This window comes from Phyllobates terribilis, unplaced genomic scaffold (assembly GCF_046119375.1).
Source record: "Phyllobates terribilis strain yellow unplaced genomic scaffold, ASM4611937v1 Scaffold_169__1_contigs__length_4117513, whole genome shotgun sequence".
NCBI classification, from domain to species: Eukaryota; Metazoa; Chordata; class Amphibia; order Anura; family Dendrobatidae; genus Phyllobates; species Phyllobates terribilis.
In genome coordinates, this window is record NW_027362929.1 from 757,070 (window position 1) to 771,548 (window position 14,479).

The window sequence follows — 14,479 nt, forward strand, 5'->3', positions numbered from 1 at the left end:
CACCACCTGTAGTTATTTAGGTGAAAGCTCCAAAATGCTTGCCTAATATGTCTGTTTATCCAAAAGGAAGTATAGAGGGAGAGCTAGATAGATAGCATTGCATTACATTACATTACATGGCAATGCAATGCACAGTTGCTGAAGTTGAACCAAAATGAGCTTGTCATCTGGCTTCTGCAACTTTTAACATGAAAAATCCAATGAGGAGAAGAAAAGCAAAGCCAAAGAGTCCATCCCAAAATCCGACAAACAAGCAAAATGAACAAAAAGCATTGAATTCAATTCTTTCTGATTTTAGAAACTGCATTAAAGAAGGGGTGCACCGGTCCTGGAGATACTGCAATACCAGGTCAATGCGTGGAGTGGACAGAGCAAGCTCTTTTTCCATCTCCCTGTTCTAAAAATCCATTTAATATATGGTCCCCAGATAGGGGACGTATCAGATATTAAACTGATAAGAACAGATACTACACTTGATCTTAGCCAAAAGGCCGAGAAGCGATAACCAGAATTGGTTTCCGACTACGGTGCCACCCAAGGATTCTGAAAAGTCCATTTGTGGAGATGGCCACCTGGACTCCCGTTAAGAAGACATGCTGTCAACCTCTAGATCCCTCACATGCCTGCACTTTTCGGCTTGCTGCTGCTGCAATCCACGCGTTTTAGATCTGCATAACTCCACCTCTTTTAGCACAGTACCCTCAACCCCCGGCTGTTCCCACCCGCCTCAACACCGTTGGAAGGGAGGAGAACCAATTAAGGCGGGGGGGGGGGGGGTGGAACGACCAGCTGTCTACCCTTAGCAGGAGGGTTGCTGATTAATTACCTCTCCTGCTGCTGCTGCTGCTGGCTGTCCAGCAGCAGACTGAAGGTGGCTGCTGCTGTGCGCAGGTATATAAAGGCTCAGAGCCTATTATGACACGCGCAGCCAGCGTTCCATTGCCACATTCCGTCTACTGCAGGCGGGATACCTGGATGGCTGAATGTCACTGAGAAGCTCACAGAGACCGCCATAAGCAACAGTTTAAAAGAATGCCACAGACTAATCAACCAAACTTTTTGGGTTGGTTTCTCTTTTATAGTCTGCAGGCATTAAATGAAAGAAGTCAGTGTTCCAGCAGAGGGAGACAACGTTTCAGAAAAGGCATTGTAGCAAACCAAAAAAGAAATTTTAAGCGCAGCAGAGTAACCAGCTCACATACCTGTTAGCTCAGGTGAGTTTAAAAGGCTGCTGTTGATAACAAGGGCATTTGCTAAATAGATGGTGTGTGTGCAACAATATACTGAAAGGTCAATTATATTGTGCAGCTTATCTCACCACCTGTAGTTATTTAGGTGAAAGCTCCAAAATGCTTGCCTAATATGTCTGTTTATCCAAAAGGAAGTATAGAGGGAGAGCTAGATAGATAGCATTGCATTACATTACATTACATGGCAATGCAATGCACAGTTGCTGAAGTTGAACCAAAATGAGCTTGTCATCTGGCTTCTGCAACTTTTAACATGAAAAATCCAATGAGGAGAAGAAAAGCAAAGCCAAAGAGTCCATCCCAAAATCCGACAAACAAGCAAAATGAACAAAAAGCATTGAATTCAATTCTTTCTGATTTTAGAAACTGCATTAAAGAAGGGGTGCACCGGTCCTGGAGATACTGCAATACCAGGTCAATGCGTGGAGTGGACAGAGCAAGCTCTTTTTCCATCTCCCTGTTCTAAAAATCCATTTAATATATGGTCCCCAGATAGGGGACGTATCAGATATTAAACTGATAAGAACAGATACTACACTTGATCTTAGCCAAAAGGCCGAGAAGCGATAACCAGAATTGGTTTCCGACTACGGTGCCACCCAAGGATTCTGAAAAGTCCATTTGTGGAGATGGCCACCTGGACTCCCGTTAAGAAGACATGCTGTCAACCTCTAGATCCCTCACATGCCTGCACTTTTCGGCTTGCTGCTGCTGCAATCCACGCGTTTTAGATCTGCATAACTCCACCTCTTTTAGCACAGTACCCTCAACCCCCGGCTGTTCCCACCCGCCTCTACACCGTTGGAAGGGAGGAGAACCAATTAAGGCGGGGGGGGGGGTGGAACGAGCAGCTGTCTACCCTTAGCAGGAGGGTTGCTGATTAATTACCTCTCCTGCTGCTGCTGCTGCTGGCTGTCCAGCAGCAGACTGAAGGTGGCTGCTGCTGTGCGCAGGTATATAAAGGCTCAGAGCCTATTATGACACGCGCAGCCAGCGTTCCATTGCCACATTCCGTCTACTGCAGGCGGGATACCTGGATGGCTGAATGTCACTGAGAAGCTCACAGAGACCGCCATAAGCAACAGTTTAAAAGAATGCCACAGACTAATCAACCAAACTTTTTGGGTTGGTTTCTCTTTTATAGTCTGCAGGCATTAAATGAAAGAAGTCAGTGTTCCAGCAGAGGGAGACAACGTTTCAGAAAAGGCATTGTAGCAAACCAAAAAAGAAATTTTAAGCGCAGCAGAGTAACCAGCTCACATACCTGTTAGCTCAGGTGAGTTTAAAAGGCTGCTGTTGATAACAAGGGCATTTGCTAAATAGATGGTGTGTGTGCAACAATATACTGAAAGGTCAATTATATTGTGCAGCTTATCTCACCACCTGTAGTTATTTAGGTGAAAGCTCCAAAATGCTTGCCTAATATGTCTGTTTATCCAAAAGGAAGTATAGAGGGAGAGCTAGATAGATAGCATTGCATTACATTACATTACATGGCAATGCAATGCACAGTTGCTGAAGTTGAACCAAAATGAGCTTGTCATCTGGCTTCTGCAACTTTTAACATGAAAAATCCAATGAGGAGAAGAAAAGCAAAGCCAAAGAGTCCATCCCAAAATCCGACAAACAAGCAAAATGAACAAAAAGCATTGAATTCAATTCTTTCTGATTTTAGAAACTGCATTAAAGAAGGGGTGCACCGGTCCTGGAGATACTGCAATACCAGGTCAATGCGTGGAGTGGACAGAGCAAGCTCTTTTTCCATCTCCCTGTTCTAAAAATCCATTTAATATATGGTCCCCAGATAGGGGACGTATCAGATATTAAACTGATAAGAACAGATACTACACTTGATCTTAGCCAAAAGGCCGAGAAGCGATAACCAGAATTGGTTTCCGACTACGGTGCCACCCAAGGATTCTGAAAAGTCCATTTGTGGAGATGGCCACCTGGACTCCCGTTAAGAAGACATGCTGTCAACCTCTAGATCCCTCACATGCCTGCACTTTTCGGCTTGCTGCTGCTGCAATCCACGCGTTTTAGATCTGCATAACTCCACCTCTTTTAGCACAGTACCCTCAACCCCCGGCTGTTCCCACCCGCCTCAACACCGTTGGAAGGGAGGAGAACCAATTAAGGCGGGGGGGTGGGTGGAACGAGCAGCTGTCTACCCTTAGCAGGAGGGTTGCTGATTAATTACCTCTCCTGCTGCTGCTGCTGCTGGCTGTCCAGCAGCAGACTGAAGGTGGCTGCTGCTGTGCGCAGGTATATAAAGGCTCAGAGCCTATTATGACACGCGCAGCCAGCGTTCCATTGCCACATTCCGTCTACTGCAGGCGGGATACCTGGATGGCTGAATGTCACTGAGAAGCTCACAGAGACCGCCATAAGCAACAGTTTAAAAGAATGCCACAGACTAATCAACCAAACTTTTTGGGTTGGTTTCTCTTTTATAGTCTGCAGGCATTAAATGAAAGAAGTCAGTGTTCCAGCAGAGGGAGACAACGTTTCAGAAAAGGCATTGTAGCAAACCAAAAAAGAAATTTTAAGCGCAGCAGAGTAACCAGCTCACATACCTGTTAGCTCAGGTGAGTTTAAAAGGCTGCTGTTGATAACAAGGGCATTTGCTAAATAGATGGTGTGTGTGCAACAATATACTGAAAGGTCAATTATATTGTGCAGCTTATCTCATCACCTGTAGTTATTTAGGTGAAAGCTCCAAAATGCTTGCCTAATATGTCTGTTTATCCAAAAGGAAGTATAGAGGGAGAGCTAGATAGATAGCATTGCATTACATTACATTACATGGCAATGCAATGCACAGTTGCTGAAGTTGAACCAAAATGAGCTTGTCATCTGGGTTCTGCAACTTTTAGCATGAAAAATCCAATGAGGAGAAGAAAAGCAAAGCCAAAGAGTCCATCCCAAAATCCGACAAACAAGCAAAATGAACAAAAAGCATTGAATTCAATTCTTTCTGATTTTAGAAACTGCATTAAAGAAGGGGTGCACCGGTCCTGGAGATACTGCAATACCAGGTCAATGCGTGGAGTGGACAGAGCAAGCTCTTTTTCCATCTCCCTGTTCTAAAAATCCATTTAATATATGGTCCCCAGATAGGGGACGTATCAGATATTAAACTGATAAGAACAGATACTACACTTGATCTTAGCCAAAAGGCCGAGAAGCGATAACCAGAATTGGTTTCCGACTACGGTGCCACCCAAGGATTCTGAAATGTCCATTTGTGGAGATGGCCACCTGGACTCCCGTTAAGAAGACATGCTGTCAACCTCTAGATCCCTCACATGCCTGCACTTTTCGGCTTGCTGCTGCTGCAATCCACGCGTTTTAGATCTGCATAACTCCACCTCTTTTAGCACAGTACCCTCAACCCCCGGCTGTTCCCACCCGCCTCAACACCGTTGGAAGGGAGGAGAACCAATTAAGGCGGGGGGGGGGTGGAACGAGCAGCTGTCTACCCTTAGCAGGAGGGTTGCTGATTAATTACCTCTCCTGCTGCTGCTGCTGGCTGTCCAGCAGCAGACTGAAGGCGGCTGCTGCTGTGCGCAGGTATATAAAGGCTCAGAGCCTATTATGACACGCGCAGCCAGCGTTCCATTGCCACATTCCGTCTACTGCAGGCGGGATACCTGGATGGCTGAATGTCACTGAGAAGCTCACAGAGACCGCCATAAGCAACAGTTTAAAAGAATGCCACAGACTAATCAACCAAACTTTTTGGGTTGGTTTCTCTTTTATAGTCTGCAGGCATTAAATGAAAGAAGTCAGTGTTCCAGCAGAGGGAGACAACGTTTCAGAAAAGGCATTGTAGCAAACCAAAAAAGAAATTTTAAGCGCAGCAGAGTAACCAGCTCACATACCTGTTAGCTCAGGTGAGTTTAAAAGGCTGCTGTTGATAACATGGGCATTTGCTAAATAGATGGTGTGTGTGCAACAATATACTGAAAGGTCAATTATATTGTGCAGCTTATCTCACCACCTGTAGTTATTTAGGTGAAAGCTCCAAAATGCTTGCCTAATATGTCTGTTTATCCAAAAGGAAGTATAGAGGGAGAGCTAGATAGATAGCATTGCATTACATTACATTACATGGCAATGCAATGCACAGTTGCTGAAGTTGAACCAAAATGAGCTTGTCATCTGGCTTCTGCAACTTTTAACATGAAAAATCCAATGAGGAGAAGAAAAGCAAAGCCAAAGAGTCCATCCCAAAATCCGACAAACAAGCAAAATGAACAAAAGCATTGAATTCAATTCTTTCTGATTTTAGAAACTGCATTAAAGAAGGGGTGCACCGGTCCTGGAGATACTGCAATACCAGGTCAATGCGTGGAGTGGACAGAGCAAGCTCTTTTTCCATCTCCCTGTTCTAAAAATCCATTTAATATATGGTCCCCAGATAGGGGACGTATCAGATATTAAACTGATAAGAACAGATACTACACTTGATCTTAGCCAAAAGGCCGAGAAGCGATAACCAGAATTGGTTTCCGACTACGGTGCCACCCAAGGATTCTGAAAAGTTCATTTGTGGAGATGGCCACCTGGACTCCCGTTAAGAAGACATGCTGTCAACCTCTAGATCCCTCACATGCCTGCACTTTTCGGCTTGCTGCTGCTGCAATCCACGCGTTTTGGATCTGCATAACTCCACCTCTTTTAGCACAGTACCCTCAACCCCCGGCTGTTCCCACCCGCCTCAACACCGTTGGAAGGGAGGAGAACCAATTAAGGCGGGGGGGGGGGTGGAACGAGCAGCTATCTACCCTTAGCAGGAGGGTTGCTGATTAATTACCTCTCCTGCTGCTGCTGCTGCTGGCTGTCCAGCAGCAGACTGAAGGTGGCTGCTGCTGTGCGCAGGTATATAAAGGCTCAGAGCCTATTATGACACGCGCAGCCAGCGTTCCATTGCCACATTCCGTCTACTGCAGGCGGGATACCTGGATGGCTGAATGTCACTGAGAAGCTCACAGAGACCGCCATAAGCAACAGTTTAAAAGAATGCCACAGACTAATCAACCAAACTTTTTGGGTTGGTTTCTCTTTTATAGTCTGCAGGCATTAAATGAAAGAAGTCAGTGTTCCAGCAGAGGGAGACAACGTTTCAGAAAAGGCATTGTAGCAAACCAAAAAAGAAATTTTAAGCGCAGCAGAGTAACCAGCTCACATACCTGTTAGCTCAGGTGAGTTTAAAAGGCTGCTGTTGATAACAAGGGCATTTGCTAAATAGATGGTGTGTGTGCAACAATATACTGAAAGGTCAATTATATTGTGCAGCTTATCTCACCACCTGTAGTTATTTAGGTGAAAGCTCCAAAATGCTTGCCTAATATGTCTGTTTATCCAAAAGGAAGTATAGAGGGAGAGCTAGATAGATAGCATTGCATTACATTACATTACATGGCAATGCAATGCACAGTTGCTGAAGTTGAACCAAAATGAGCTTGTCATCTGGCTTCTGCAACTTTTAACATGAAAAATCCAATGAGGAGAAGAAAAGCAAAGCCAAAGAGTCCATCCCAAAATCCGACAAACAAGCAAAATGAACAAAAAGCATTGAATTCAATTCTTTCTGATTTTAGAAACTGCATTAAAGAAGGGGTGCACCGGTCCTGGAGATACTGCAATACCAGGTCAATGCGTGGAGTGGACAGAGCAAGCTCTTTTTCCATCTCCCTGTTCTAAAAATCCATTTAATATATGGTCCCCAGATAGGGGACGTATCAGATATTAAACTGATAAGAACAGATACTACACTTGATCTTAGCCAAAAGGCCGAGAAGCGATAACCAGAATTGGTTTCCGACTACGGTGCCACCCAAGGATTCTGAAAAGTCCATTTGTGGAGATGGCCACCTGGACTCCCGTTAAGAAGACATGCTGTCAACCTCTAGATCCCTCACATGCCTGCACTTTTCGGCTTGCTGCTGCTGCAATCCACGCGTTTTAGATCTGCATAACTCCACCTCTTTTAGCACAGTACCCTCAACCCCCGGCTGTTCCCACCCGCCTCTACACCGTTGGAAGGGAGGAGAACCAATTAAGGCGGGGGGGGGGGGGGGTGGAACGAGCAGCTGTCTACCCTTAGCAGGAGGGTTGCTGATTAATTACCTCTCCTGCTGCTGCTGCTGCTGGCTGTCCAGCAGCAGACTGAAGGTGGCTGCTGCTGTGCGCAGGTATATAAAGGCTCAGAGCCTATTATGACACGCGCAGCCAGCGTTCCATTGCCACATTCCGTCTACTGCAGGCGGGATACCTGGATGGCTGAATGTCACTGAGAAGCTCACAGAGACCGCCATAAGCAACAGTTTAAAAGAATGCCACAGACTAATCAACCAAACTTTTTGGGTTGGTTTCTCTTTTATAGTCTGCAGGCATTAAATGAAAGAAGTCAGTGTTCCAGCAGAGGGAGACAACGTTTCAGAAAAGGCATTGTAGCAAACCAAAAAAGAAATTTTAAGCGCAGCAGAGTAACCAGCTCACATACCTGTTAGCTCAGGTGAGTTTAAAAGGCTGCTGTTGATAACAAGGGCATTTGCTAAATAGATGGTGTGTGTGCAACAATATACTGAAAGGTCAATTATATTGTGCAGCTTATCTCACCACCTGTAGTTATTTAGGTGAAAGCTCCAAAATGCTTGCCTAATATGTCTGTTTATCCAAAAGGAAGTATAGAGGAAGAGCTAGATAGATAGCATTGCATTACATTACATTACATGGCAATGCAATGCACAGTTGCTGAAGTTGAACCAAAATGAGCTTGTCATCTGGCTTCTGCAACTTTTAACATGAAAAATCCAATGAGGAGAAGAAAAGCAAAGCCAAAGAGTCCATCCCAAAATCCGACAAACAAGCAAAATGAACAAAAAGCATTGAATTCAATTCTTTCTGATTTTAGAAACTGCATTAAAGAAGGGGTGCACCGGTCCTGGAGATACTGCAATACCAGGTCAATGCGTGGAGTGGACAGAGCAAGCTCTTTTTCCATCTCCCTGTTCTAAAAATCCATTTAATATATGGTCCCCAGATAGGGGACGTATCAGATATTAAACTGATAAGAACAGATACTACACTTGATCTTAGCCAAAAGGCCGAGAAGCGATAACCAGAATTGGTTTCCGACTACGGTGCCACCCAAGGATTCTGAAAAGTCCATTTGTGGAGATGGCCACCTGGACTCCCGTTAAGAAGACATGCTGTCAACCTCTAGATCCCTCACATGCCTGCACTTTTCGGCTTGCTGCTGCTGCAATCCACGCGTTTTAGATCTGCATAACTCCACCTCTTTTAGCACAGTACCCTCAACCCCCGGCTGTTCCCACCCGCCTCAACACCGTTGGAAGGGAGGAGAACCAATTAAGGCGGGGGGGGGGTGGAACGAGCAGCTGTCTACCCTTAGCAGGAGGGTTGCTGATTAATTACCTCTCCTGCTGCTGCTGCTGCTGGCTGTCCAGCAGCAGACTGAAGGTGGCTGCTGCTGTGCGCAGGTATATAAAGGCTCAGAGCCTATTATGACACGCGCAGCCAGCGTTCCATTGCCACATTCCGTCTACTGCAGGCGGGATACCTGGATGGCTGAATGTCACTGAGAAGCTCACAGAGACCGCCATAAGCAACAGTTTAAAAGAATGCCACAGACTAATCAACCAAACTTTTTGGGTTGGTTTCTCTTTTATAGTCTGCAGGCATTAAATGAAAGAAGTCAGTGTTCCAGCAGAGGGAGACAACGTTTCAGAAAAGGCATTGTAGCAAACCAAAAAAGAAATTTTAAGCGCAGCAGAGTAACCAGCTCACATACCTGTTAGCTCAGGTGAGTTTAAAAGGCTGCTGTTGATAACAAGGGCATTTGCTAAATAGATGGTGTGTGTGCAACAATATACTGAAAGGTCAATTATATTGTGCAGCTTATCTCACCACCTGTAGTTATTTAGGTGAAAGCTCCAAAATGCTTGCCTAATATGTCTGTTTATCCAAAAGGAAGTATAGAGGGAGAGCTAGATAGATAGCATTGCAATACATTACATTACATGGCAATGCAATGCACAGTTGCTGAAGTTGAACCAAAATGAGCTTGTCATCTGGCTTCTGCAACTTTTAACATGAAAAATCCAATGAGGAGAAGAAAAGCAAAGCCAAAGAGTCCATCCCAAAATCCGACAAACAAGCAAAATGAACAAAAAGCATTGAATTCAATTCTTTCTGATTTTAGAAACTGCATTAAAGAAGGGGTGCACCGGTCCTGGAGATACTGCAATACCAGGTCAATGCGTGGAGTGGACAGAGCAAGCTCTTTTTCCATCTCCCTGTTCTAAAAATCCATTTAATATATGGTCCCCAGATAGGGGACGTATCAGATATTAAACTGATAAGAACAGATACTACACTTGATCTTAGCCAAAAGGCCGAGAAGCGATAACCAGAATTGGTTTCCGACTACGGTGCCACCCAAGGATTCTGAAAAGTCCATTTGTGGAGATGGCCACCTGGACTCCCGTTAAGAAGACATGCTGTCAACCTCTAGATCCCTCACATGCCTGCACTTTTCGGCTTGCTGCTGCTGCAACCCACGCGTTTTAGATCTGCATAACTCCACCTCTTTTAGCACAGTACCCTCAACCCCCGGCTGTTCCCACCCGCCTCAACACCGTTGGAAGGGAGGAGAACCAATTAAGGCGGGGGGGGGGTGGAACGAGCAGCTGTCTACCCTTAGCAGGAGGGTTGCTGATTAATTACCTCTCCTGCTGCTGCTGCTGCTGGCTGTCCAGCAGCAGACTGAAGGTGGCTGCTGCTGTGCGCAGGTATATAAAGGCTCAGAGCCTATTATGACACGCGCAGCCAGCGTTCCATTGCCACATTCCGTCTACTGCAGGCGGGATACCTGGATGGCTGAATGTCACTGAGAAGCTCACAGAGACCGCCATAAGCAACAGTTTAAAAGAATGCCACAGACTAATCAACCAAACTTTTTGGGTTGGTTTCTCTTTTATAGTCTGCAGGCATTAAATGAAAGAAGTCAGTGTTCCAGCAGAGGGAGACAACGTTTCAGAAAAGGCATTGTAGCAAACCAAAAAAGAAATTTTAAGCGCAGCAGAGTAACCAGCTCACATACCTGTTAGCTCAGGTGAGTTTAAAAGGCTGCTGTTGATAACAAGGGCATTTGCTAAATAGATGGTGTGTGTGCAACAATATACTGAAAGGTCAATTATATTGTGCAGCTTATCTCACCACCTGTAGTTATTTAGGTGAAAGCTCCAAAATGCTTGCCTAATATGTCTGTTTATCCAAAAGGAAGTATAGAGGGAGAGCTAGATAGATAGCATTGCATTACATTACATTACATGGCAATGCAATGCACAGTTGCTGAAGTTGAACCAAAATGAGCTTGTCATCTGGCTTCTGCAACTTTTAACATGAAAAATCCAATGAGGAGAAGAAAAGCAAAGCCAAAGAGTCCATCCTAAAATCCGACAAACAAGCAAAATGAACAAAAAGCATTGAATTCAATTCTTTCTGATTTTAGAAACTGCATTAAAGAAGGGGTGCACCGGTCCTGGAGATACTGCAATACCAGGTCAATGCGTGGAGTGGACAGAGCAAGCTCTTTTTCCATCTCCCTGTTCTAAAAATCCATTTAATATATGGTCCCCAGATAGGGGACGTATCAGATATTAAACTGATAAGAACAGATACTACACTTGATCTTAGCCAAAAGGCCGAGAAGCGATAACCAGAATTGGTTTCCGACTACGGTGCCACCCAAGGATTCTGAAAAGTCCATTTGTGGAGATGGCCACCTGGACTCCCGTTAAGAAGACATGCTGTCAACCTCTAGATCCCTCACATGCCTGCACTTTTCGGCTTGCTGCTGCTGCAATCCACGCGTTTTAGATCTGCATAACTCCACCTCTTTTAGCACAGTACCCTCAACCCCCGGCTGTTCCCACCCGCCTCAACACCGTTGGAAGGGAGGAGAACCAATTAAGGCGGGGGGGGTGGAACGAGCAGCTGTCTACCCTTAGCAGGAGGGTTGCTGATTAATTACCTCTCCTGCTGCTGCTGCTGCTGGCTGTCCAGCAGCAGACTGAAGGTGGCTGCTGCTGTGCGCAGGTATATAAAGGCTCAGAGCCTATTATGACACGCGCAGCCAGCGTTCCATTGCCACATTCCGTCTACTGCAGGCGGGATACCTGGATGGCTGAATGTCACTGAGAAGCTCACAGAGACCGCCATAAGCAACAGTTTAAAAGAATGCCACAGACTAATCAACCAAACTTTTTGGGTTGGTTTCTCTTTTATAGTCTGCAGGCATTAAATGAAAGAAGTCAGTGTTCCAGCAGAGGGAGACAACGTTTCAGAAAAGGCATTGTAGCAAACCAAAAAAGAAATTTTAAGCGCAGCAGAGTAACCAGCTCACATACCTGTTAGCTCAGGTGAGTTTAAAAGGCTGCTGTTGATAACAAGGGCATTTGCTAAATAGATGGTGTGTGTGCAACAATATACTGAAAGGTCAATTATATTGTGCAGCTTATCTCACCACCTGTAGTTATTTAGGTGAAAGCTCCAAAATGCTTGCCTAATATGTCTGTTTATCCAAAAGGAAGTATAGAGGGAGAGCTAGATAGATAGCATTGCATTACATTACATTACATGGCAATGCAATGCACAGTTGCTGAAGTTGAACCAAAATGAGCTTGTCATCTGGCTTCTGCAACTTTTAACATGAAAAATCCAATGAGGAGAAGAAAAGCAAAGCCAAAGAGTCCATCCCAAAATCCGACAAACAAGCAAAATGAACAAAAAGCATTGAATTCAATTCTTTCTGATTTTAGAAACTGCATTAAAGAAGGGGTGCACCGGTCCTGGAGATACTGCAATACCAGGTCAATGCGTGGAGTGGACAGAGCAAGCTCTTTTTCCATCTCCCTGTTCTAAAAATCCATTTAATATATGGTCCCCAGATAGGGGACGTATCAGATATTAAACTGATAAGAACAGATACTACACTTGATCTTAGCCAAAAGGCCGAGAAGCGATAACCAGAATTGGTTTCCGACTACGGTGCCACCCAAGGATTCTGAAAAGTCCATTTGTGGAGATGGCCACCTGGACTCCCGTTAAGAAGACATGCTGTCAACCTCCAGATCCCTCACATGCCTGCACTTTTCGGCTTGCTGCTGCTGCAATCCACGCGTTTTAGATCTGCATAACTCCACCTCTTTTAGCACAGTACCCTCAACCCCCGGCTGTTCCCACCCGCCTCAACACCGTTGGAAGGGAGGAGAACCAATTAAGGCGGGGGGGGGGTGGAACGAGCAGCTGTCTACCCTTAGCAGGAGGGTTGCTGATTAATTACCTCTCCTGCTGCTGCTGCTGCTGGCTGTCCAGCAGCAGACTGAAGGTGGCTGCTGCTGTGCGCAGGTATATTAAGGCTCAGAGCCTATTATGACATGCGCAGCCAGCGTTCCATTGCCACATTCCGTCTACTGCAGGCGGGATACCTGGATGGCTGAATGTCACTGAGAAGCTCACAGAGACCGCCATAAGCAACAGTTTAAAAGAATGCCACAGACTAATCAACCAAACTTTTTGGGTTGGTTTCTCTTTTATAGTCTGCAGGCATTAAATGAAAGAAGTCAGTGTTCCAGCAGAGGGAGACAACGTTTCAGAAAAGGCATTGTAGCAAACCAAAAAAGAAATTTTAAGCGCAGCAGAGTAACCAGCTCACATACCTGTTAGCTCAGGTGAGTTTAAAAGGCTGCTGTTGATAACAAGGGCATTTGCTAAATAGATGGTGTGTGTGCAACAATATACTGAAAGGTCAATTATATTGTGCAGCTTATCTCACCACCTGTAGTTATTTAGGTGAAAGCTCCAAAATGCTTGCCTAATATGTCTGTTTATCCAAAAGGAAGTATGGAGGGAGAGCTAGATAGATAGCATTGCATTACATTACATTACATGGCAATGCAATGCCCAGTTGCTGAAGTTGAACCAAAATGAGCTTGTCATCTGGCTTCTGCAACTTTTAACATGAAAAATCCAATGAGGAGAAGAAAAGCAAAGCCAAAGAGTCCATCCCAAAATCCGACAAACAAGCAAAATGAACAAAAAGCATTGAATTCAATTCTTTCTGATTTTAGAAACTGCATTAAAGAAGGGGTGCACCGGTCCTGGAGATACTGCAATACCAGGTCAATGCGTGGAGTGGACAGAGCAAGCTCTTTTTCCATCTCCCTGTTCTAAAAATCCATTTAATATATGGTCCCCAGATAGGGGACGTATCAGATATTAAACTGATAAGAACAGATACTACACTTGATCTTAGCCAAAAGGCCGAGAAGCGATAACCAGAATTGGTTTCCGACTACGGTGCCACCCAAGGATTCTGAAAAGTCCATTTGTGGAGATGGCCACCTGGACTCCCGTTAAGAAGACATGCTGTCAACCTCTAGATCCCTCACATGCCTGCACTTTTCGGCTTGCTGCTGCTGCAATCCACGCGTTTTAGATCTGCATAACTCCACCTCTTTTAGCACAGTACCCTCAACCCCCGGCTGTTCCCACCCGCCTCAACACCGTTGGAAGGGAGGAGAACCAATTAAGGCGGGGGGGGGGTGGAACGAGCAGCTGTCTACCCTTAGCAGGAGGGTTGCTGATTAATTACCTCTCCTGCTGCTGCTGCTGCTGGCTGTCCAGCAGCAGACTGAAGGTGGCTGCTGCTGTGCGCAGGTATATAAAGGCTCAGAGCCTATTATGACACGCGCAGCCAGCGTTCCATTGCCACATTCCGTCTACTGCAGGCGGGATACCTGGATGGCTGAATGTCACTGAGAAGCTCACAGAGACCGCCATAAGCAACAGTTTAAAAGAATGCCACAGACTAATCAACCAAACTTTTTGGGTTGGTTTCTCTTTTATAGTCTGCAGGCATTAAATGAAAGAAGTCAGTGTTCCAGCAGAGGGAGACAACGTTTCAGAAAAGGCATTGTAGCAAACCAAAAAAGAAATTTTAAGCGCAGCAGAGTAACCAGCTCACATACCTGTTAGCTCAGGTGAGTTTAAAAGGCTGCTGTTGATAACAAGGGCATTTGCTAAATAGATGGTGTGTGTGCAACAATATACTGAAAGGTCAATTATATTGTGCAGCTTATCTCACCACCTGTAGTTATTTAGGTGAAAGCTCCAAAATGCTTGCCTAATATGTC

At 45.2% G+C, this 14,479-nt stretch overlaps 11 non-coding genes across 11 annotated transcripts; all 11 read right to left on the reverse strand.

Moving 5' to 3' along the window:
* Positions 1–312: 312 nt before the first annotated feature.
* On the reverse strand, positions 313–503 carry LOC141211024 (U2 spliceosomal RNA). Its single transcript, XR_012281012.1, has one exon. It is a non-coding gene; the product is annotated as a U2 spliceosomal RNA (small nuclear RNA).
* A 1,124-nt stretch (positions 504–1,627) lies between these two features.
* Positions 1,628–1,818, reverse strand: LOC141211025 (U2 spliceosomal RNA). The gene has a single exon (XR_012281013.1). It is a non-coding gene; the product is annotated as a U2 spliceosomal RNA (small nuclear RNA).
* A 1,121-nt stretch (positions 1,819–2,939) lies between these two features.
* LOC141211026 (U2 spliceosomal RNA) lies at positions 2,940–3,130 on the reverse strand. Its single transcript, XR_012281014.1, has one exon. It is a non-coding gene; the product is annotated as a U2 spliceosomal RNA (small nuclear RNA).
* Positions 3,131–4,251: 1,121 nt separating this feature from the next.
* LOC141211027 (U2 spliceosomal RNA) lies at positions 4,252–4,442 on the reverse strand. The gene has a single exon (XR_012281015.1). It is a non-coding gene; the product is annotated as a U2 spliceosomal RNA (small nuclear RNA).
* Positions 4,443–5,558: 1,116 nt separating this feature from the next.
* Positions 5,559–5,749, reverse strand: LOC141211028 (U2 spliceosomal RNA). Its single transcript, XR_012281016.1, has one exon. It is a non-coding gene; the product is annotated as a U2 spliceosomal RNA (small nuclear RNA).
* A 1,121-nt stretch (positions 5,750–6,870) lies between these two features.
* Positions 6,871–7,061, reverse strand: LOC141211029 (U2 spliceosomal RNA). Its single transcript, XR_012281017.1, has one exon. It is a non-coding gene; the product is annotated as a U2 spliceosomal RNA (small nuclear RNA).
* A 1,125-nt stretch (positions 7,062–8,186) lies between these two features.
* On the reverse strand, positions 8,187–8,377 carry LOC141211030 (U2 spliceosomal RNA). Its single transcript, XR_012281018.1, has one exon. It is a non-coding gene; the product is annotated as a U2 spliceosomal RNA (small nuclear RNA).
* Positions 8,378–9,497: 1,120 nt separating this feature from the next.
* Positions 9,498–9,688, reverse strand: LOC141211031 (U2 spliceosomal RNA). The gene has a single exon (XR_012281019.1). It is a non-coding gene; the product is annotated as a U2 spliceosomal RNA (small nuclear RNA).
* A 1,120-nt stretch (positions 9,689–10,808) lies between these two features.
* On the reverse strand, positions 10,809–10,999 carry LOC141211032 (U2 spliceosomal RNA). Its single transcript, XR_012281020.1, has one exon. It is a non-coding gene; the product is annotated as a U2 spliceosomal RNA (small nuclear RNA).
* A 1,118-nt stretch (positions 11,000–12,117) lies between these two features.
* Positions 12,118–12,308, reverse strand: LOC141211034 (U2 spliceosomal RNA). Its single transcript, XR_012281022.1, has one exon. It is a non-coding gene; the product is annotated as a U2 spliceosomal RNA (small nuclear RNA).
* Positions 12,309–13,428: 1,120 nt separating this feature from the next.
* On the reverse strand, positions 13,429–13,619 carry LOC141211035 (U2 spliceosomal RNA). The gene has a single exon (XR_012281023.1). It is a non-coding gene; the product is annotated as a U2 spliceosomal RNA (small nuclear RNA).
* Between the last annotated feature and the right edge of the window lie 860 nt (positions 13,620–14,479).